Source organism: Gossypium arboreum, chromosome 1, assembly GCF_025698485.1.
Source record: "Gossypium arboreum isolate Shixiya-1 chromosome 1, ASM2569848v2, whole genome shotgun sequence".
Lineage (NCBI taxonomy): Eukaryota > Viridiplantae > Streptophyta > Magnoliopsida > Malvales > Malvaceae > Gossypium > Gossypium arboreum.
Window position 1 is genome coordinate 26,321,294 of NC_069070.1, and position 24,799 is coordinate 26,346,092.

Genomic DNA, 24,799 nt, shown 5'->3' on the forward strand with positions numbered 1-24,799 from the left:
TTGACATGATTATCACGAGTGAAGAACGTACTTGAACATGAGTCATAATTGACAAATTATGGAACAAAGATAACAAGAAAACCGAATAAAGAAATCCAAGATAGAGAAACCGGAATAAAGAAATCCGAATAAAGAGATCCGGGATAAAGAAACCCAAGATACGATACTATGCGGAGAATCGAAAACCAAATTCATAGAGAAAATATAGAATACCACGATAATTCTTCAAAGAAAGAAAGTCCAAAAGAAAACATTATTTAATCCCTTTGAAATCAAATATAACAAGATCAATATATCTTCCCATACATATATATCGGATGAAGCATCAAGTAGAAGAAAGCAGAATCATAATATCATATGAATTCTCTCATCAATTCTTATCGATGAAATGAAATAGAATACCCGATGAAATAGAGCAATATAAATTATAAACCAATCGGACTACCAATGCTTTCATCCAACACCGAATTAGAAGACATTCCCATATAACAAGAATTTCTTCAGAAGATCAATAGCCATAGAAATATTTCTGAGAACGGGTGAACACATAGAACATCTCAAAAGAGACTGCTAAATCTGTCCGGTCATAACTGTCACACTCAGATAATTCACATTTGAAATATCATTTCCCCAACTAGTTCTGCCGTCACAAATTTCATATTAAATCATTCACTAAAGAATGTCAGTTCTGAATAAATTTCGATTTACACTTTTCTCGACCTTGCACTTGAGTAATTCGATTTACCAAAGAGAATTCCTTCTCTAACTGGGACAGTGCATAATTCCAATAATCTTTATATCAATCCGATACTTTCTGGCTCTGACTTTACTTATCAGCTCATTTTCAATCTCGGATTATACTTATAATTATTCTATCACTGAACTCTTTGGGTTCTCAACCGAAAACTTATTCAATACAAATCTCATGAAATTCCATTATAAGTACCACTTTGGTAAGGGGGAGGGTTGTAGGACCTCTGACTCGACTTTCTTATACATACACATATGACACAACTTCCATCATCATAGTAACATCATCAAAATCATGTCATTCATTCATGTTGGCTTACACCAATTTTCCTATTGTCCCATTTAGACAATATACTTATGCATACATTCTATGTTTTCTAGACAGCTTTATTTATCCATTCATTTAATTAAATTAATTCATGCTCATGACATTATATAAGGCCAAACAAACATAGTTATTTGCATCACAATCACAACTTTCATTTCGTGCATCATCATGTACATATCATTACAATCATATAATTCAGTCCAACAATTTAACATAGATAAGTTCATTTCATTATAATCCTTTATCTCATAAAAAATTATATACCATTAACATTCATCAACATTCGACATTCCAATCAAGACAAGGACATTTTCATTCGTATTATAATATTATGACCTTTATTCATACCTCCACTACTTTCTATTTATTCCGTTCATCTTATCAAGTAAGCCACATACACTACATCATATGAGCATTAAGCAGATATGAATATTTATCACAACATGAACTTTCATCTCACATATTATCACATATGTATCATAAACCTTTATTCATACTTTTCTGAACCGAGACTTCTCATAATCATAATTTTACTCAAATACCTTTACTTAACATTGAACATGGTTGGCGCAGCTCGGTTGGAGAGTACCTGTCTAAATAAGGCGGTACTTATCTGGCGTCGGAAGACATCACACTATCACAGATCAGTGGCATGTACAGCTAAACTTTTACACATGCTAGGTTAGTCCGAGAACCGACTAAACCTGCTCTGATACCACTAAATGTAACACCCCGGACCCGAGACCGTTGCCGGAGTCGAACACGAGATGTTAACGGACTTAATTCATTAATTAAACAGCTCATACAATTCATTTTAAAATTTCCAGACAAGCTGGCTAACTGCATCACAGTCGCTTTAAAATCATATCTCGAGTTAAAAACTCAAAATCCAATTCCGTAAATTTTTCCTGAAACTAGACTCATATATATATCTACTAATTTTTTCTAGAATTTTGGTTGGGCCAATTAGTACAGTTTATTAGTTAAAGTCTCCCCTGTTTCAGGGTTCAACTACTCTGACCTCTGTGTATTACGAATCAGATATCTCCCTGTACAGAGCTTCAATGACTATGACGTTTGTTTCTAATAAAACTAGACTCAATAAGGAATCTTTACATATAAAGCATGACTTCTAATTATCTTTGTAAAATTTATGGTGAATTTCCAAAGTCAGAACAGGGGATCCAGAAATCGCTCTGGCCCTGTTTCACAAAAATTTAAACATCTCATAAAATATAGCTCATATACCTGTTTCGCTTATTCCATATGAAAATAGACTCATCAAGCTTCGATTTCATAACTTATTCATTATTTAATTCCATTTATACTATTTTTAGTGATTTTTTAAACTCACGTCACTGCTGCTGTCTGAATCTATTTTATGGTAAATTTTACCTATTTCATGGTTTCCATGGATTAGCTAGCAATTTGACATACATAATACCAAATATGATCATGATTAGCCATTCCAATGGCTAATCATTACCAAGCATTTCTATCTCCATACCACTCAATAACCATATCATAAGACCATATATACAAAATGATTATAATGCTATACATGCCATACTCAAAATATACAAGCCATTATGTCAAGATGGTATACGGATAGTGTGAGCGTGCCTCCGACCGTTTCCGATTTCCGAGCTGGCTTGTCAACACTACAAGGAATGAAAAGGAGGGAGTAAGCATAAATGCTTAGTAAGCTCACATGCAAATAGCAAGTAACATCACCATATAAGCAAACATAAAACATCATTTGCATAATCATCACCAAGACATTCATATCACCTTTTCATTTATCATCTTACCATATTGTTGTTATATCGAGTTTTCAACCCGAGGGTTAAGTACATACCTGTTCAAATTATCCATTTCACAACACTTACCAATACGTCCCTTTCATCTTGAGTATTCCTCCATTTGAGTAGAACTTTACCCGTTGAACACATCGAATATAATTGGATACATGGATAACTTGCACATAAGTGCCACATATTCAATCAAGCAATCATGTAACCCGCCCATAAGCGAACTCGGACTCAACTCAACGAGCTCGGGCATTCGCATCCATAAGTGAACTCGGACTCAACTCAACGAGTTCGGATGCCTAGTTACATCTCACGAACTCGGACTCAACTCAACGAGTTCGGGACGTCGCATCCATAAGTGAACTCGGACTCAACTCAACGAGTTCGGATGCCCAAATATCCCAGTGACATGTCACTTGTATCCTAATCCATTCCTAAGGTTCAACGGACCTTTTTCCCAATCATGTGTCTCAACCATCTTCTACGGAATGCCGATACCGATACTCGGTAGTATTTCATATTTTCCAAGTATATCACATAATTTGACATATTATCAAACAATTATCACAAGTATAATATTTCATAATAATTATCATATCATTTAAAAACATTAAAACATTTAAAATAATAACTATGTTACCAACATTTACATATGAACTTACCTCGTATGCGAAAATGGCTATTTTTACCATTTCGTCCACAACTTGGTATTTTCCCCATTTTAGCCCGAATTTCAGTTTTCCTTGCTCTATCATTTAAAATATAGTCTAATTAGGACTCACATTATTCAAATTGACCCAAAATCATATTTTGGAAAATTACAATTTTGCCCCTAAACTTTTGCATATTTACACTTTTGCCCCAAAGCTCGTAAATTAAAATCCAGCCTATTTTCTTATGTTTTATAACATGCTGATCATTTTTCCCTTCTATGGCAACATCAAATTCTCACTCTAACATGTACTTATGACTATTAGGTATTTTTACCGATTAAGCCCTTTTGCTCGTTTTCACTTAAAACCGAGTAGCACAAGTTGTCTAACATAATTTAAAACCTCATATTCTATCATAAAACACCAAAATACACAAATTTCACCTATGGGTATTTTTCCAAATATAAACCCTAGGTTAAATTATTGCTAGCATAAGCTAAATCGAGCTACTAGGGACTCCAAAAACGTAAAAATCATTAAAACGAGGCTAGAACGAACTTACAATCGAGCTTGGAAGCTTGAAAACCCTAGCCATGGTTTCTCCTTGCTATATTCAGCCATGGGGTTGAAGATGAGCAAAATTGGCTTTTAATTTTGTATTTTAATTCATTTTACCCTAAATGACCAAAATGCCCTTACTACTAAACTTTCCAAAATTCCATCCATGTCCAATTTTGTCCATAGACTTAGAAATTGGTAAAATTACTCTTTAAGGACCTCTAATTAATAATCTAATTCAATTTTATGCAAAATACTTCTAGAACACAAGTTTTGCAATTTATTCAATTTAGTCCCAAATTTCAAATTAAGCACTTTATGCATAAAATTTCTTCACGAAATTTTCGCACAATCATGCAATCATATCATAGACCTTAAAATAATCATAAAATAATTATTTATATCTCGGATTTTGTGGTCACGAAACCACTATTCGACTAGGCCCAAAATCGGGATATTACAACTCTCCCCCTTCGGATTTTCGTCCCCGAAAATCTTACCGAAAAGTGGTCTTCACTTTTAATCTCATATTTGGTGTCAAGAACTTGCACTTAGACTGTACCTCCAATACATCTCTTCAATTTCTCATATGATCTAAAAGCTTACAGTCTCAACTCTCAACTGTTCTTAAATTTTCAACCCTTCTTAATTTCCTATGATATCATGACATAAAACCCGGATCTCAACTTGATTTAATGGAGACCGGAATTCCAAGAAATCCAACAATCAAAGAGACCTGAAATTCCATGAATCTGATGAGTAGGAATTCATTCAATCTGAGATGTGATTTATAGATCTCGCCAAACATTTAACAATAGGATACATCACATTTTCCTCTTTCCGCCATAAAATAATTACGATATGGCCTCAAGAATAATCCTTCTCATTTCCATCCCAATATCAACATTGACAAGGATAATTTTGATAGATCCCAATGCTCGGCTTTAACCCTTTAACAACTCCGATTTTATGTAACATCGGATGCTCTAAACTATCACATTACCTCACCGTCTTGAAACACATCACAATTCATACAACAATACATTCTTGAAAGTCGAAGTCATTGCTCAATGTAGACTAGTCTAGTTCGGACGCTTGTTACCAATATTCTCATCTATCCGAACTCTGTCAACATGTAATAAACTTTTCAGCTTTCACAAGATGGAAACCTTATCATTCGTAGTGACTTAAACTAATATTCAACTCTTTCTAATAAATATACACTTCTCGTTCAAACTATTTACTCTTTTATACGTACAAAATGAAATTCTATTATCGACTTGGGAAAAATAATCCGACATAATTGTCACATGAAATCTTTCAAATAAATAATTTACCATACCGACTAAAACTCGCGCTTTTATCACCTATGCCTTTCTTGATGTCAAATCCTTACGTAAATTAGAAAAATCCCAATACTAAAATCACCACATTACCAAGATCAAATTAGAAGTATAGTCATATTTGACATGATTATCACGAGTGAAGAACGATACTTGAACATGAGTCATAATTGACAAATTATGGAACAAAGATAACAAGAAAACCGAATAAAGAAATCCAAGATAGAGAAACCGGAATAAAGAAATCCGAATAAAGAGATCCGGGATAAAGAAACCCAAGATACGATACTATGCCGAGAATCGAAAACCAAATTCATAGAGAAAATATAGAATACCCGATAATTCTTCAAAGAAAGAAAGTCCAAAAGAAAACATTATTTAATCCCATGAAATCAAATATAACAAGATCAATATATCTTCCCATACATATATATCGGATGAAGCATCAAGTAGAAGAAAGCAGAATCATAATATCATATGAATTCTCTCATCAATTCTTATCGATGAAATGAAATAGAATACCCGATGAAATAGAGCAATATAAATTATAAACCAGTCAGACTACCAATGCTTTCATCCAACACGAATTAGAAGACATTCCCATATAACAAGAATTTCTTCGAAGATCAATAGCCATAGAAATATTTCGAGAACGGGTGAACACATAGAACATCTCAAAAGAGATCGCTAAATCTGTCCGGTCATAATCATCACACTCGGATAATTCACATTTGAAATATCATTTCCCCAACTAGTTCTGCCGTCACAAATTTCATATTAAATCATTCACTAAAGAATGTCGGTTCGAATAAATTTCGATTTACACTTTTCTCGACCTTGCACTTGAGTAATTCGATTTACCAAAGAGAATTCCTTCTCTAACTGGGACAATGCATAATTCCAATAATCTTTATATCAATCCGATACTTTCGGCTCGACTTTACTTATCAGCTCATTTTCAATCTCGGATTATACTTATAATTATTCTATCCTTTGAACTCTTTGGGTTCTCAACGAAAACTTATTCAATACAAATCTCATGAAATTCCATTATAAGTACCACTTTGGTAAGGGGAGGGTTGTAGGACCTCGACTCGACTTTCTTATACATACACATATGACACAACTTCCATCATCATAGTAACATCATCAAAATCATGTCATTCATTCATGTTGGCTTACACCAATTTTCCTATTGTCCCATTTAGACAATATACTTATGCATACATTCTATGTTTTCTAGATGACTTTATTTATCCATTCATTTAATTAAATTAATTCATGCTCATGACATTATATAAGGCCAAACAAACATAGTTATTTGCATCACAATCACAACTTTCATTTCGTGCATCATCATGTACATATCATTACAATCATATAATTCAGTCCAACAATTTAACATAGATAAGTTCATTTCATTATAATCCTTTATCTCATAAAAAATTATATACCATTAACATTCATCAACATTCGACATCCAATCAAGACAAGGACATTTTCATTCGTATTATAATATTATGACCTTTATTCATACCTCCACTACTTTCTATTTATTCCGTTCATCTTATCAAGTAAGCCACATACACTACATCATATGAGCATTAAGCAGATATGAATATTTATCACAACATGAACTTTCATCTCACATATTATCACATATGTATCATAAACCTTTATTCATACTTTTCTGAACCGAGACTTCTCATAATCATAATTTTACTCAAATACCTTTACTTAACATTGAACATGGTTGGCGAGCTCTCGGTTGGAGAGTACCTGTCTAAATAAGACGGTACTTATACGCGTCGGAAGACATCACACTATCACAGATCAGTGGCATGTACAGCTAAACTTTTACACATGCTAGGTTAGTCCGAGAACCGACTAAACCTGCTCTGATACCACTAAATGTAACACCCCGGACCCGAGACCGTTGCCGGAGTCGAACACGAGATGTTAACGGACTTAATTCATTAATTAAACAGCTCATACAATTCATTTTAAAATTTCCAGACAAGCTGGCTAACTGCATCACAGTCGCTTTAAAAATCATATCTCGAGTTAAAAAACTCAAAATCCAATTCCGTAAATTTTTCCTGAAACTAGACTCATATATATATCTACTAATTTTTTCTAGAATTTTGGTTGGGCCAATTAGTACAGTTTATTAGTTAAAGTCTCCCTGTTTCAGGGTTCAACTACTCTGACCTCTGTGTATTACGAATCAGATATCTCCTGTACAGAGCTTCAATGACTATGACGTTTGTTTCTAATAAAACTAGACTCAATAAGGAATCTTTACATATAAAGCATGACTTCTAATTATCTTTGTAAAATTTATGGTGAATTTCCAAAGTCAGAACAGGGGATCCAGAAATCGCTCTGGCCCTGTTTCACAAAAATTTAAACATCTCATAAAATATAGCTCATATACCTGTTTCGCTTATTCCATATGAAAATAGACTCATCAAGCTTCGATTTCATAACTTATTCATTATTTAATTCCATTTATACTATTTTTAGTGATTTTTTAAACTCACGTCACTGCTGCTGTCTGAATCTATTTTATGGTAAATTTTACCTATTTCATGGTTTCCATGGATTAGCTAGCAATTTGACATACATAATACCAAATATGATCATGATTAGCCATTCCAATGGCTAATCATTACCAAGCATTTCTATCTCCATACCACTCAATAACCATATCATAAGACCATATATACAAAATGATTATAATGCTATACATGCCATACTCAAAATATACAAGCCATTATGTCAAGATGGTATACGGATAGTGTGAGCGTGCCTCCGACCGCTTCCGATTTCGAGCTGGCTTGTCAACACTACAAGGAATGAAAAGGAGGAGTAAGCATAAATGCTTAGTAAGCTCACATGCAAATAGCAAGTAACATCACCATATAAGCAAACATAAAACATCATTTGCATAATCATCACCAAGACATTCATATCACCTTTTCATTTATCATCTTACCATATTGTTGTTATATCGAGTTTTCAACCCGAGGGTTAAGTACATACCTGTTCAAATTATCCATTTCACAACACTTACCAATACGTCCCTTTCATCTTGAGTATTCCTCCATTTGAGTAGAACTTTACCCGTTGAACACATCGGAATATAATTCGGATACATGGATAACTTGCACATAAGTGCCACATATTCAATCAAGCAATCATGTAACCCGTCCATAAGCGAACTCGGACTCAACTCAACGAGCTCGGGCATTCGCATCCATAAGTGAACTCAGACTCAACTCAACGAGTTCGGATGCCTAGTTACATCTCACGAACTCGGACTCAACTCAACGAGTTGGACGTCGCATCCATAAGTGAACTCGGACTCAACTCAACGAGTTCGGATGCCCAAATATCCCAGTGACATGTCACTTGTATCCTAATCCATTCCTAAGGTTCAACGGACCTTTTTCCCAATCATGTGTCTCAACCATCTTCTACGGAATGCCGATACCGATACTCGGTAGTATTTCATATTTTCCAAGTATATCACATAATTTGACATATTATCAAACAATTATCACAAGTATAATATTTCATAATAATTATCATATCATTTAAAAACATTAAAACATTTAAAATAATAACTATGTTACCAACATTTACATATGAACTTACCTCGTATGCGAAAATGGCTATTTTACCATTTCGTCCACAACTTGGTATTTTCCCCATTTTAGCCAATTTCAGTTTTCCTTGCTCTATCATTTAAAATATAGTCTAATTAGGACTCACATTATTCAAATTGACCCAAAATCATATTTTGGAAAATTACAATTTTGCCCTAAACTTTTGCATATTTACACTTTTGCCCCAAAGCTCGTAAATTAAAATCCAGCCTATTTTCTTATGTTTTATAACATGCTGATCATTTTTCCTTCTATGGCAACATCAAATTCTCACTCTAACATGTACTTATGACTATTAGGTATTTTTACCGATTAAGCCCTTTTGCTCGTTTTCACTTAAAACCGAGTAGCACAAGTTGTCTAACATAATTTAAAACCTCATATTCTATCATAAAACACCAAAATACACAAATTTCACCTATGGGTATTTTTCCAAATATAAACCCTAGGTTAAATTATTGCTAGCATAAGCTAAATCGAGCTAAGGGACTCCAAAACGTAAAAATCATTAAAAATGAGGCTAGAACGAACTTACAATCGAGCTTGGAAGCTTGAAAACCCTAGCCATGGTTTCTCCTTGCTATATTCAGCCATGGGGTTGAAGATGAGCAAAATTGGCTTTTAATTTTGTATTTTAATTCATTTTACCCTAAATGACCAAAATACCCTTACTACTAAACTTTCCAAAATTCCATCCATGTCCAATTTTGTCCATAGACTTAGAAATTGGTAAAATTACTCTTTAAGGACCTCTCATTAATAATCTAATTCAATTTTATGCAAAATACTTCTAGAACACAAGTTTTGCAATTTATTCAATTTAGTCCCAAATTTCAAATTAAGCACTTTATGCATAAAATTTCTTCACGAAATTTTCACACAATCATGCAATCATATCATAGACCTTAAAATAATCATAATATAATTATTTATATCTCGGATTTTGTGGTCACGAAACCACTATTCCGACTAGGCCCAAAATCAGGATATTACAGCCCATGGTTCAAATCTTTGTTATATCATGGGGATGGTATTTGGCCAAGGTGGATTTTGTGTTAATGCCATTGCATGTTAAATATGAAGCTTGTTAATGGTATATGTGATGGTGGATTGATGGCTCTTGGACTTTCTTTTTAGTATTTTTGAGTAAGACATTAAGTTCTTTGCTTAATCATGACCAAAATTATGGTGTTGTGATGTATTCGGTCATGGTATATCCATAAGTATGATTCATGCATGTTGCATGGTAGGTAAGATTTGAGCTTTGGATATGTGTTTATATTTGGATATAAACAACTTGAGATTGACCCTTGCACCTACATGAATATGTGTTTGCACATGATGAATTGGTATGACATATATACTATTTCAAGGTGTATATTTGCTTGTGATGATGTTTTGGTTATGTAGTAAATGAGAGATGTGTATTGAGCTACAATATGTAATCGTTAGTTAGTAAAATGTATGCTGTTTTTTTGTGTGGTATTAAGTGTAAATTGGCCTCAACATAGACATGCATATTCGGCCAAATGAAGTAGATTGGTGTGCATGTATTCGGTTAGAGGCAACCGTATTGAAGTCTTATCTTGGCTTAGATAATTGACTAAATGGGTAATAAGTGAGGATGGTTGCCGAATATACAAACATACATATGCATGTGTAATTGAATTATGAATGTTTAGCAAGATGGTTAAACTAGTTGATTTATTGATTAAGCTCAAAGAGTTAAAGAAGGAGAATCAAGCAAGGGAAAGACGAAGGTCATCGAGTAGCCGACTTGGACTGTTTTACCCAACACAAGGTAAGTCACTAAGCATATATTTTGTATTGATTTGAATAGACATAATGTCTATGTAATTATGCCGAAAGGAATGATGAATTTATATACATGTGTGTATGTGGTGATGGAAGTATTGAATGGAAGGAAAAGATGTGAGATGTATTGAGTTGTTGATTTGGCACTAAGTGTGCGGGTATAAACATTTGTGATCATGAGAATGGCACTAAGTGTGCGGGTTTAAAACTTGTACAGCACTAAGTGTGCGAGTTTGATCATGTAGCACTAAGTGTGCGAGTTGATTATATAGCACTAGGTGTGCGGACTCACTATATGCTTTTGAATCACTATTGACACTGAGTGTGCGACACTATTGAGTTGATCACGGACAGCGGATCGGGTAAGTACCTTGAGTTCATGGCTAACAGGCGCTAAGTTTATATTTGGGGTCGAGCTTGGTAAGTTTGAACCTATGTGACAATGTAAATTGAAGTCACGTACATAAGAATTATCGCGGAATGAGTGAAAGGTCATGTAGATGTATGATTGAATCGAAAGGTCTAAGGAACTATGGTATAGTTTGGTTTGAATGGAGCAATTAGCCTCGTTCCATCTTGTTTCCTCTTGCGATAATGTTATTAATGGTTGTTAGTGCATTGCTTATGACTTACTGAGTTATATACTCATTCGGTGTTTGCTTGTCACCTATTTTAGGTTTCTTGGACTCGACTTTTTGCGTATTCGGGACCGTCATCGAAGTCATCACACCGGCTAACAACTTTTGGTATTTTCTTCGTAGTTGGTCTTGGAGTACATTTCGGCATGTATAGGCTATTATGTTTTGTTTGAACTTGGTATGTAAAATTTTGAATAGCCATGCGAAAATGGGTTATAAATGTTTTGAGCATAATGTTATAATCATTTGGTATGTATATGCTCATTAAGAAGCACGGAAATGTTTGGCAACGACCAGCCATTAGAATGGGTCATCATGATTATATTTTGGACTATATATGTAAAAGGGTGGTTGAATCATAGAAACTATGTGTTAGAGAAAGTCTACCCTAGAAATAGATGCTGGCAGCAACAGTGACGTGGATGTGAAAAATCACTAAAAATAGTAGGAATGGAATTAAATAGTGAATAAATTTTGTAAATGAACCTTGATGAATCCATTTTCATATGGAAGAAACGAAACGGTCATATGAGTTGTATGTTAAAAGATATTTGGGTTTTCGTGAAACAGGGCCAGAAAGGTTTCTGGATTCCCTGTTCCGACTTTGAAAATTCATTATAAATAAACCAGAGATAATTAGGAGTCATACCATATATGTATAAATTCCTATTTGAGTCTAGTTTCTATAGAAACAAACGGTATCAGTATTGAAGCCCTGCACAGGGAGTTATTCGAGTTTTAACGCACGAAGGTCGGTGTAGTCGACCCCTGTAACATAGGAGACTTTAACTAATAAACTGTACTAATTGTCTCAACCAAAAATTCTAGAAAAAAATCTGTAGATGGACATATGAGTCTAGTTTCAGGGAAAAATTACAAAACTGATTTTAGAGTTGTAAAACTCAAGTTATGATTTTTGAAGCGACTAGTACACAGATTGGCAGCTTGTCTGGGAAATTCTCAATAAGTGGTTTGAAGTCTGTTAACACCTCGTGTTCGACTCTGGCGACGGTCTCGGGTTCGGGGTGTTACACATATACTCAAACATCCCAATAAATATCCTTTATAACTCCATCATATCTCACTATTCAACTTAACCTATTTCCAACAGGAAATCAACTTCCACATACCTGAACATTGAATTCATTTAGCACATTCAATCACCGTTAACGATACCCGTATACAATCGATTTGGCATAAAGCCTCATATAGTATACCGGCATGGGGTTTATTTTAGCACATAACCCATATATCCAAAATTATCAGCATTCATCAAAAATTCTTACAGACTTTCAAATGTCGAACTTAATCGAAATAATTTCTTGAATATGATTAACAAAAAAAAATAGGGGTCATTTAGCAATAGCACATATGACTTCATATACCAAGCATTCCATAGACTAAATCCGTAACACATTTATAACACGAATTCATTTCTTAACAACATATCCACCATCTTTTTACGTATTCACTTATTTAGTATACATAACATAATATAATATGAACCCACAAATTTTTACTTTCATTTGATTTTCACATACCTTCCGTACATACCTGTATCACTTATTCTGATCTTACTTTATTTATCATCTTAAATATACCCATTGAATCATTCGAAATCATTACGGAAACTCATTAAGCACATATAGCTCTTACAATGCCATATCCTAGATATGGTCTTATATACTCTCACATATCGAGCCGATGCCATGTCCCAGACATGGTCTTACACATTATCTCAAATCAATGCCTTCGTCCCAGACGAGGTCTTACATGAATTCCACTTCACACACTTAGTGCCCACTGACCGATCTCGCACTCATAGTACTCGGTTAAAGGAATTCACACACACACACAGTGCCTCTAATCATTCACACACATAGTGCTCTTATTCATTCGTTATTACACATTGAAATGACTTACCCAAGTCTATAAACATCACGTATGTACACTTTTAAACATATCGTCTCATATAAATTTGAATTCGTATAGTAATGAACACTTAAACTTTGCTCAATTTACCGGCATGAAGCCTACTAGGCACGAAGGCCCGAATACACGTCACTAGCATGATTGCTCTTCGGGACCTAGCCCGGATACATCACTAGCACGAATGCTCTTCGAGACTTAGCCCGGATACATTACTAGCACAAATGCTCTTTGGGACTTAGCCTGGATACATCACTAGCACAAATGCTCTTCGGGACTTAGCCCGGATACATCACTAGCACGAATGCTCTTCGAGACTTAGCCCGGATACATCACTAGCACGAATGCTCTTCAAGACTTAGCCCGGATACATCACTCTCAATTCTCATGTACATATACACATATAGCAATACACATTAGTATATCATCTACATTACTTGAATACAAACACAACATGTTTATCGACCATTCAACTTCCAGTTCCATAGCCACATACAAAAATCACATTAATAGTCATAACACTCTTTCAAAATTGCATCACTTATACCCTTATAATTCAATCCAAATCGAAATTCAAATACGAGTACATGATACGTACCTGATCAACTTAATAATTCAGGCATATCTAAGTGAAGTTATATCGCAAATTCTCATAGTCAGAAGCTTGCTACAGCTCAATCGGGATCAAGATTCATTACGATACAACAAACACATTTTAATAGTCAAAAATCATCACACTATCATTTTATCACTTTATGGCATGTATAAATAGACTCACGCGTGCTACGTTAGTCCTAGAATCAACTAAACCGTAGCTCTGATACCAATAAAATGTAACACCCCTATCCCGTAACCGTCACCAGAATAGGTAAGGGGCATTACCGGACTTGTAACTCATGTCAGAATAGTAAAATTTTGAACTTTTTCTTGAAATAAAGATCGTTCATTTAAATGAGTACTAAGCACAGCCAGAGGTAAAATCTAAACTTCACTAAGTAAACATTCAAAAGATGCCTTTTTCGCATGGCTTATATACATTAACTAAAAATATTCTTCCGCCACTAGTCTATTCTATACATGCCATAAAATAATTCTAAACATAACAGTAACAAGCAGTGGATAGTGATAGTGTGACTAGTTCTTGACGATCCCAGAGGCCGTAACCGCAATGAGATCTATAAAATAGAGGAAACAAAGCAAACGGAGTAAGCATTACGATGCTTAGTAAGTTTTAAGCAGTATCAACAGATAACAATCAAATTATAACATAGTTGTTCGTATTTTTATTTCACTCTTCCTTCAGGCATACCATCCCTTTACCGAATATGCACATCTCATCGTATATAATAGGCAGATAAATCCTCACTTGATAGTGACCTCTTATGATCATAGGTACAGTACATATTTCTACCTGACTTTCCACATTGACCAAATGCACAATAATCATAGAACAGTCTTATTGCTTTACTCACATGTGCATCACATAACGACCTTGTGATTTAGTCTAAATCAAACTTAAATATAATCTCAAAATATATACCTGACCAACTTAACGCATTGAACGTATTTATTACCAATTGTTACTGTGAAGTCATATCATCTGACGCTTTACTCGAATCTTCAGCAAAACCTTTAGTTCGGGGCTTACCCGGACAAAATCTCCACACGTAGTCATCGGGTCTTTAGAGCTCGGATATAGTACGAGCACGAAGCCTACGGACATTAATCGATGATAATATTCTCGCATAAAGCTGCGGGGTTTTAACCGGATATAATATCGACACAAATGCCTTCGGGACTTATCACATTTATACACTTTCACATCCATCACGTTGGCCACTCGGCCCTATCACATATATACACGTTCACATTCATCACATTGGCCATTCGGCCTTATCACATATATACACTTTCACATTCATCACATCAGCCATTAGGCCTTATCACATATATACACTTTCACATTCATCACATCGGCCATTAGGCCTTATCACATATATACACTTTCACATTCATCACATTGGCCATTAGGCCTTATCACATATATATACACTGGCCATTCGGCCTTATCACATATATACACTTTTACATTCATCACATCGGCCATTAGGCCTTATCACATATATACACTTTCGCATTCATCACATTGGCCATTCGGCCTTATCACATATATACACTTTCACATTCATCATATCGGCCATTAGGCCTTATCACATATATACACTTTCACATTCATCACATCGGCCATTAGGCCTTACCACATATATACACTTTCACATTTATTCAAATATACTTCACATACCACATATACTATCATGTACAGACTTGGTCTTGGCCAAATCTACATCCATCACTTTCCAATGAATAATTCAATTTCACGCCATACTATTATTTCATATTCGAATACTCGTAAACTTACAATTTCACAAACTTTAATATCAAAGATCCATCTAACACTCATATATCATTTTACAATATCACGATTTAGAATTCAAGTATGGGTTTAATCAATAGCTTATGAGCAACTAAAACAAGTTTTTTCCATGTTTACAACAAAATCACATATTCACTACGAGCTGTTTTCCTGAGCAATGGTCACTAAATTATTTATAATCGGAGCTACAAGACTCCAAATCACTTGCCGTTAATTTTCCCTGAATATAGACTCGTATATCTTCCACCCATAAATTTTTCAGAATTTTAGGTTTGGCCAATCAATACCAGATTTTTCTTAAAGTCTCCCCTGTTTCACTGTTTGACTAATCTGAGCAGTCTTCACTACGAATCAAAATTCTCATTGTACAAAATTCAAAGTATGTTCTATTTGATTTCATTTGAAACTAGACTCATTAAGGAGTCTAAGCATATAAATTTTATCTTGTAACCATTTTTGTACAAATTATAGTGATTTTCTTAAAATAGAACAGGGGATTTCGGAGTCATTCTGACACCGTCTCACACAACTTTAAATATCTCTTTATAGGAAATTTATTTGCTTACACGGTCTCTTTTATAAGAAACTAGACTAGTTAAGCTTTGATTGTATATTTTATTCAGCCTATAATTCCACACCAAACATTTATAGTGATTTTCTAAAATCACGTTACTGCTGCTGTCCTGAGCAAATTATTACAATTTGCTCTTAAATTTCCAAGTCCAAACACTTAGGAACTTACCATTTGAGTTTAAGACATATCATGGCCACATCATATCTTATTAAATCAACTCATTATATCCTATTATAGTTGAATTTACTCAACATTTAAGCACTTAAAACTTACCTCGGATGTGGTCGAGCGATTTCGTGACTATTCGATCACTTTTCCCTTCCCTTATCCAACTTTGGTCCTCTAAGCTCTTGAGCTAATTCAAACAAATTTAACTTATTAAAGTCTCATTATGCTAGCTTATGGTCGAATATGACAAGAAATTTAATAGGTCATATAGCCACCTTCTAACTCAAATACACAATGGTCATACGCATTTTTAATCACCTTAAGCAATTTAATACAATTCATTCGAACATCAAAGAGAAGCTCAAGGTACTTAGCCCATATATACATTAGACATTAAAGTCCCATATGTACGAAATCACGAATCGAATTCAACATATTAGCTAATATTTCCCTTAGCGAATTTTCTAAGTCAAGATAGAGCCATCAATATGCTTACCTATGGCGAACATACACATCAACTTATGTACTCATTCATGTGGCGAACATACATGTCTATGTTGAGGCCGATTGCAACACTTGAATACACTCTACAAGTATGGTCACTTGTATTGACTAAACACCATTTTGTTTCAAGTTCAAAACTTGGCTAATACACATATATACACTATTAAAGCATCCTCTCCCTTTCCATTAATTCGACACATGCATTACTCATTAATATACAAAATTATATTCGGCCTTGGCACACAACTTGCTAGCCGATTCTTCTCCATCTAGCAACTAATGCACATATGTGCTCATTTGTTAGACTCTACTTCATCTAACAACAACCATATTTCCCTTCTACTTCCTACCATGGCCGAATGCATCACAACACCATACCATTTCAATTTTGGTCATGGTTAAACAAAGAACTTAATGTCTCACTCAAAAATGCTAAAAAGAAGCTTCAAGAGTCATCAATCCACCATCACATGCATCATTACAAAGCTTCACTTTTAGCATGCAAATGACATCAACACAAATCCACCTTAGCCGAATATCATCTCCATGACATAGTAAAGATTTGAACCATGGGCTAGTTAGAACTCAAACTAACAACTAAAAACATGCATGAATCTCATGGACAACATCAAACATACCTTAGTCTAACAAACCACCATAGCTGATTTTCTCAAGCTCTTCCCCCTTCTTCTCTTTCTTCTAGTTTCGGCAAAATGGGGGGGGGGGGGGGAAACATGGATGAGACAAATTTTTTTCATCATCATTTACCTTTCCATCATTATTTTATTACCCATACTCCTTATTTTATTTTTCCTAACATAAACCATTATCACAACATGTTTTATGACATGTTTTGCCCATCACCATTTGTCATGGCCGGCCACTAGTAATTAGGGGGGGGAAATTGACATGCAAGTCCTCCCTTTTGATTTCATGCACTATTAGATCCTTATAGATTAGCCTATCACATTTCAAAAGTGTCACACATGTCCTATGTACTACATTCACATGCAATTAACTAAATCGAAGCTTAAAATTTTCGCACATTCATATTCACATATTTTAGACAATAAATATCACATTCAAATAATTTGGTGACTCGGTTTAGCGGTCCCGAAACCGCTTTCCGACTAGGGTCACTTTAGGGCTGTCACAAGTCCAAAGAACAAAAGAATATAAGGATAATTATCTGTACAGTATGATTATGAATGAAATGGAAAGAATAAAAGAATATTTGCTCGAAATGACAGCAAAGATGCATTTTATTGAAATAAAGATGATGGACATGAGCCTATTTCACAAAAGGATTCTTATTGCTTCTACGTTTAAAGTAACAAGTGTGTTTTGAAAATTAATCTGAATAAGCTCTAAAAACTACAGGATCTCTTCAAGACCCATTGTTCAAAACACTCCCAATTATGTAAGGGTAGACGCTCAAAAATTTTTATTCCCCAATTCCCTCTTCGGATACGTCATTAATATTCAGATTCCTTGATATTCCTTCCAGGCTTTCAGTATATTCAAGGAATTCTAGTTCCTTATTATCCATCAGGCCTTGCACCAAGGCTATGAATTCGCTACACTTTTAGATCTCGTGACCCTCTTCATCATGGAACTCACAGTAGTTCCCTACTTCTCTGGGTTTCTCCCCTAAATCCCGTGTGATTAATCCTCCTTCTACCATTTTCTTCCAAAACTCCCTTAGTGGGATTTTTACTTCTACTACAGCTGTCTTAATTCCCTTCCTTGCACTCTTGGTTATCGCGTTTACCCCTTTTTTCAGAATGGTTGGGTAATGGATTTTCTGCACCAGATGGATCATGAAATTTCACAATACCCATTTTGATGAGTCTTTCGATTATCTTTTTGAAAGCAGTGCAGTTCTCAATCGAGTTCCCTGTGATCCTTGCGTGGTACTCGCATTGGGCGTTTGCGTCATACCATTTGGGGTATGGGGGTTGCATAGGTTTTTGGTAGAAAGAGGATACTATATGTGCATCAAACAAACTTTGATACAACTCCCTATACATGATTGGTATGGGCGTGAACCAGAGTTTTTCTGAGTTCAGTCTTGGATCGGGCTCCTGGCTTGGAGGGATCTGATGGCTTGTAGTTGTCCTCCTTGGCTGGCTTATAGTGATCAACTTTGAATAGGCCTTTTTATACATGATCTGATGGCTAGTAGTTGTCGTCCTTGGCTGGCTTATAGTGATCGACTTTGAATAGGCCTTTTTATACATACTCGCGTTATTCACCTCATTTTCCCTCTTCGTCGGGGCCTTTAAAGTATTGATTTGGGAGCTCCACTCTCATCTTTTCCGTTTGTAATGATCTTTAAATTGTTTTGGAAGCTCCACTCTCGCCTTTTTTGTTTCCGCCTGATCATCTAGATCAATAAGAACAGGATTGATTAGATTATCCCCTGGACTAGAGCCTGAACCTGTCGGGAAGTTCACCGGTGCCGAGGTACCGGTTTGGCATTGGGGTCTTATGTTAACGGACACCCTTTGTGGATACACGTTTGGTTGTGCTTGGGTGTTTGTTGGGGTAAAGTGTAATGATCCAAAATTCACGGGCACCAGAAAAGTGAGTTATAGGGCCTCCGTCTTAGTGAAATAAGTTCAAAAATAATTATTAGAAATATTTATGAGTTTAGTAGTTTGTCTAATTAGGTTTTAATTAGGTGAATTTAGTTTAATTTAGAGTAATTAGTAAAAAGAACTAAATTGAATAAGGGTAAAAGTTTAATTCTAAAGTAATAGAAAATAAAAAGGATTAAAATGATAATTAAACCATTTACAAAAGTTGAGGTGGCATATATGTATTAAAATCTAAGATTTTATTTAGGTTATATTTAAATATTATATATAATTATTATAATTATTAATTAACATTAAGGTTTTATATTAGATTATTATTAGTATTATTATTAAATAAATTAAATAGTAGATAATTGTATGGTAATGCCTTGTAACCCTGTTTCGGTGATGGTTTAGGGTTAAGAGATGTTACAATTATTGGTATCAGAGTTATTCAGTTTTAGCCAATTCTCAGACGAAATCGAGCTCGGAAACTGAGTCTAGACGTACATGCCACTTTCGAGTCGAAACTGAGTCGGGATTTTTGGACACTGACCTATTTATTTGCTTCTATTTTATAGATTAAAGATGTCTGATGAAAGAATAAATGATACTGGAGGTGAAGAGCCGTATGGACTAGATGAAACTAAGTCAGCAACACCTAGCATAAATCTAGAATGAAATTCATCTCCTAGAGCTGATAGAAAAAATGATAGAGATGATTCTAATATATTGAGAAAAATTGCTGATGCACTACAAAGAGTAGCAGGAACTATTCCTGCTACGACTTCAGTTTCAACTCAAAGAAGGGCCCCGATAAAGGAATTGAGAAAGTATGGTGTCACTGAATTTATGGGTCTGAAAGGAGTCAATCCGTCTGCAGCTGAAAATTGGATGGAGTCAACTAAAATAATTTTACAACAATTAGATTGTACCCCCCGAGAGTGTTTGATTTGTGCTGTATCGTTGCTACAAGGAGAAGCTTACTTATGGTGGGAATTAGTAGTTCAACATTTTCTAGAGGATCAAATAACGTGGGACTTATTTCAAAAAGAGTTCCAAAAGAAATATATCGGAGAAATGTATATCGAAGACAGGAAGCAAGATTTTTTGACGTTGCAACAGGGTGACATGTTAGTAATAGATTATAAGAGGGAATTCTCGAGACTCAGCAGATACGCCTCAGAGTTTATTCCAACTGAAGCTGACAGTTGTAAGAGGGGTCTGCGCGATAAGATCAAATTATAGTTGGTATCTCAACGTATTACTGAGTTTATAGATTTGATTGAGCAAGCTAAAATGGTAGAACAAGTGCTGGGCCTTAATAAAAGGATTGAAAGTGTTCGACCAGCTGGGAAGCATACGGGAACTACCAGTTTGAATCCTCAGCCGAAAAGAGCAAAAGAATCTCAGGGTGATTGGAGATTCAGTTTTAGATCAAACAGAGGTGGAAGAAGTAGGGGTAAACAGATGACAATATCTATTGGAAGTGTGAGAGGTCCATCTCGAAGTGTAGAAATTCTAGATTGTGAGCACTGCGGAAAGAAACACAGAGGAGAATGTTGGAAATTAACTAGAGGCTGCTTCAGATGTGGCTCTACTAATCATTTCATTAGAGACTGCCCGAAAACTGATAGTGCTGCACCCATGACATCACAGAGATCCGTATCTACTACTAGAGGCAGAGAGTCAGGTAGAGGTAGTTTGGCTTCCAGAGGAGGGGGTGTTAGGAGAGGCAGTGACATTGTTAGCCAGTAATCTGAGGCCAGAGTACCAGCCAGAGCTTATGTGGTCAGAACTCGTGAAGAAGGCGATGCTCATGATGTGGTAACAGGTATATTTCTATTATATTCTGAGCTTGTTCATGCTTTAATTGATCATGGATCTTCGCATTCTTATATTAATTCAAAATTAGTTGAGTCGGGAAAATTAAAATCTGAAATGTCTAGAGTGTTTATTAAGGTGTCGAGTCCGTTGGGACAAACAGTGTTAGTGAACCAGGTCTGTCAAAGATGCACATTGATTATACAGAATAAAACTTTTCTGGTTGATTTGTTGATTATGCCATTTGGGGATTTTGATATAATATTGGGAATGGACTGGTTATCTGAACTTGGAGTGATTTTGGACTGTCATAAAAAGAGATTCAGCATTCAGACTAGTAATTTTCCCTAGTAAATGGTATTCGTACTAGTGGGCCAGCACGAATTATTTCAGCAATAAAGGCTAGTAAATTACTTTAGCAGGGTTGTTCAGCATATTTGGCATATGTTATTAATTCAGATTCAGTTGGAAGCCAGTGCAGTAAAATTCGAAATGTTTGTGAGTTTCCTGATGTATTTCCTAAAGAACTACTGGGTTTACCTCTAGATAGAGAAGTTGAATTTGCTATAGAGGTTTATTCAGGTACGACTCCAATATCTATACCTGCATATCGAATGTCACCTACAAAGTTGAAAGAGCTAAAGATACAGTTGCAAGACTTATTAGACCGCAGTTTTATTCGACCGAGCATATCACCATGGGGAGCTTCAGTATTATTTGTTAAGAAGAAAGATGGCTCGATGCGACTTTGTATTGACTACTGACAGTTGAATAAAGTAACAATCAAGAATAAGTATCCACTACCTCGTATTAATGAATTGTTTGAGCAGTTGAGAGGAGCTTCTGTATTTTCGAAGATTGACTTAAGGTCAGGCTACTACCAGTTGAAAGTAAAAGAAAGCGATGTTCCAAAGACAGCCTTCCGTACAAGGTATGGTCATTATGAGTTCCTAGTAATGCCATTCGGGTTGACAAATGCTCCAGTTGCTTTTATGGATCTCATGAATCGATTTTTCAACTGTATTTAGACCAGTTTGTAGTAGTTTTTATTAATGATATACTGGTTTATTCGAAGTCAGATTCAAAGCATGATCAGCATATCAGGATTGTACTACAGATATTACGGGAAAAACAATTGTATGTGTAACACCTTTAATCCGTATCCGTCGCCGGAATAGGATCATAAGGCGTTACAGAATAAAACAGAATTTTGAACAATTAAATAAAACATTTTATATAATCGCATGAATATTTCTCGAAAATTGACTCAGATTTAAATCAAAAGCTATTACAACTCTTAATTTGAACATTTCATATCATCGATATATTTGGGTGTATCGTTCACATGTATTAATAGCATACATATCACAAGAACAATTTCATATATGCGACACTAGTAAAATAACAATTTATACGAATCTCTAATATATATATACCACACATCATTACCAAATAATATTAACTTTCGGTTATAAGTAAACTCGTTTCATTTTCTAGTCCATTCGACTAATATAAATGATTTATACAAATTTGCGAACTTATATATATATATATATATATATATATGACCAGTAAATTTACATAAGTAATCACACTCATGAAAATTTAAACGTACATATTTCTATTTGATTGATATGGTAATATGCATTACTAAATTCATGCGTATCACATCATCATTACTGCAATCATATTTAAATGCAAGTACACCTGCATGACTTTAATTAAATCCAACATATTATATGCCCATCTCATATATTAGGATTCCTACTAAAAATCATATATATAGTCTATTTCTAAATTTTTCATGAACATACATGCCGAAATACAATTGTATAAAATACCTCATTCAAGTTGATCAACTATCCAATCATGAAAACAATTATCCACACACCATTCGTACATTTACATTTTACAAAATATATAATATATCATTATGAGCTTTAACCCTTTTCAAAATCAAAAATAAAAATACCAAGTCATAAGTTTACCTTATTAAATAAAAAAAAACATTTTTTTTACTAAGTTCATGAGCATGTTTCACCTATGAATTATCATAGTCAAAACAATCACAAACCTTTTAAAACCACTGCTCATTGTCCAAACATCCAACATTTACCTTATATAATGAGCATACACAGCATGCAACTTATAACCACAATTAACTTAGACCATGCCTAGCATTTTTAAATTCAAACATATTAATTAGCCAATTTCGCATGGCTTTATACACAACCAAAATTTACCATCCCAAAACACATTTTAGCCTATACATGCCATAATTCAAATTTAACTTATAAAGGTACCCAAAATAGTAGATAGTGTGATGAACTTCGCAGACGATCCCCGAGCTTGTAACTTGACTTTCCAAAAAGAATCTATAAAACAGAAATAAACATTCACACGATAAACTATTATAGCTTAGTAAGCTATAAGCAAATAAACAAACTAATAATATAACTATCTCAATAATAAATTTAACCGAACCACTCTGATATGAATATATTTATTCTTAACCTACCATATTCATTCATAATATTTCATTCTTATACAAAATCCACACCTTGACTGAATGCTTATGAAATCAACCCAAGTAATAAATACTTCATTTACAAAGCCAAAATATCATTAAGCAATCAATTTCACTTATATTCATAACTTCTACTCAAGTATAATAATATATATCATTATATATACATTAACCAAATGACTGAATGTACTTGGTACCATTAATAACCACAGCACATATCATTCGAAGACAATTACAATTCATTTATGTATATCCTTACCAATTTTGATTACTATAATAGAATTTCACCATCCATACTCATTCAATAAGTCATTATATCGAATATTAATTACTTAATGTCATTACCTTGACTTGGTAACAATTTAATTCATACCTGTAACATGGCTCGTTTTACATATTCAAATATAGCTTATCACTGCCTGATGAACCATTCGAAATTGGATAGGACACTCGGATAATAACATAAATCATGCCAACGTCCCAGACGTGGTCTTACATGTAACCACATATCGATGCCACTGTCCCAGACAGAGTCTTACTTGTAAACACATATCGGAATCACATATTGATGCCATGGTCTTACTCGCACACATATATCGGAATCCTATATCATGACATATGTATCCTAGCTATTCCTAAGGTTCATACGGGACTTCTGGACGTCGTAACTCGATCGAATTGAACTCGGAAGTG

At 34.6% G+C, this 24,799-nt stretch overlaps 1 long non-coding RNA gene across 1 annotated transcript; it reads right to left on the minus strand.

Moving 5' to 3' along the window:
- Window positions 1–2,455: 2,455 nt before the first annotated feature.
- On the minus strand, window positions 2,456–3,636 carry LOC128295335 (uncharacterized). Its single transcript, XR_008285699.1, has 2 exons — window positions 3,552–3,636; window positions 2,456–2,739 (listed from the first exon to the last, which is right to left on the minus strand). It is a non-coding gene; the product is annotated as an uncharacterized LOC128295335 (long non-coding RNA).
- Between the last annotated feature and the right edge of the window lie 21,163 nt (window positions 3,637–24,799).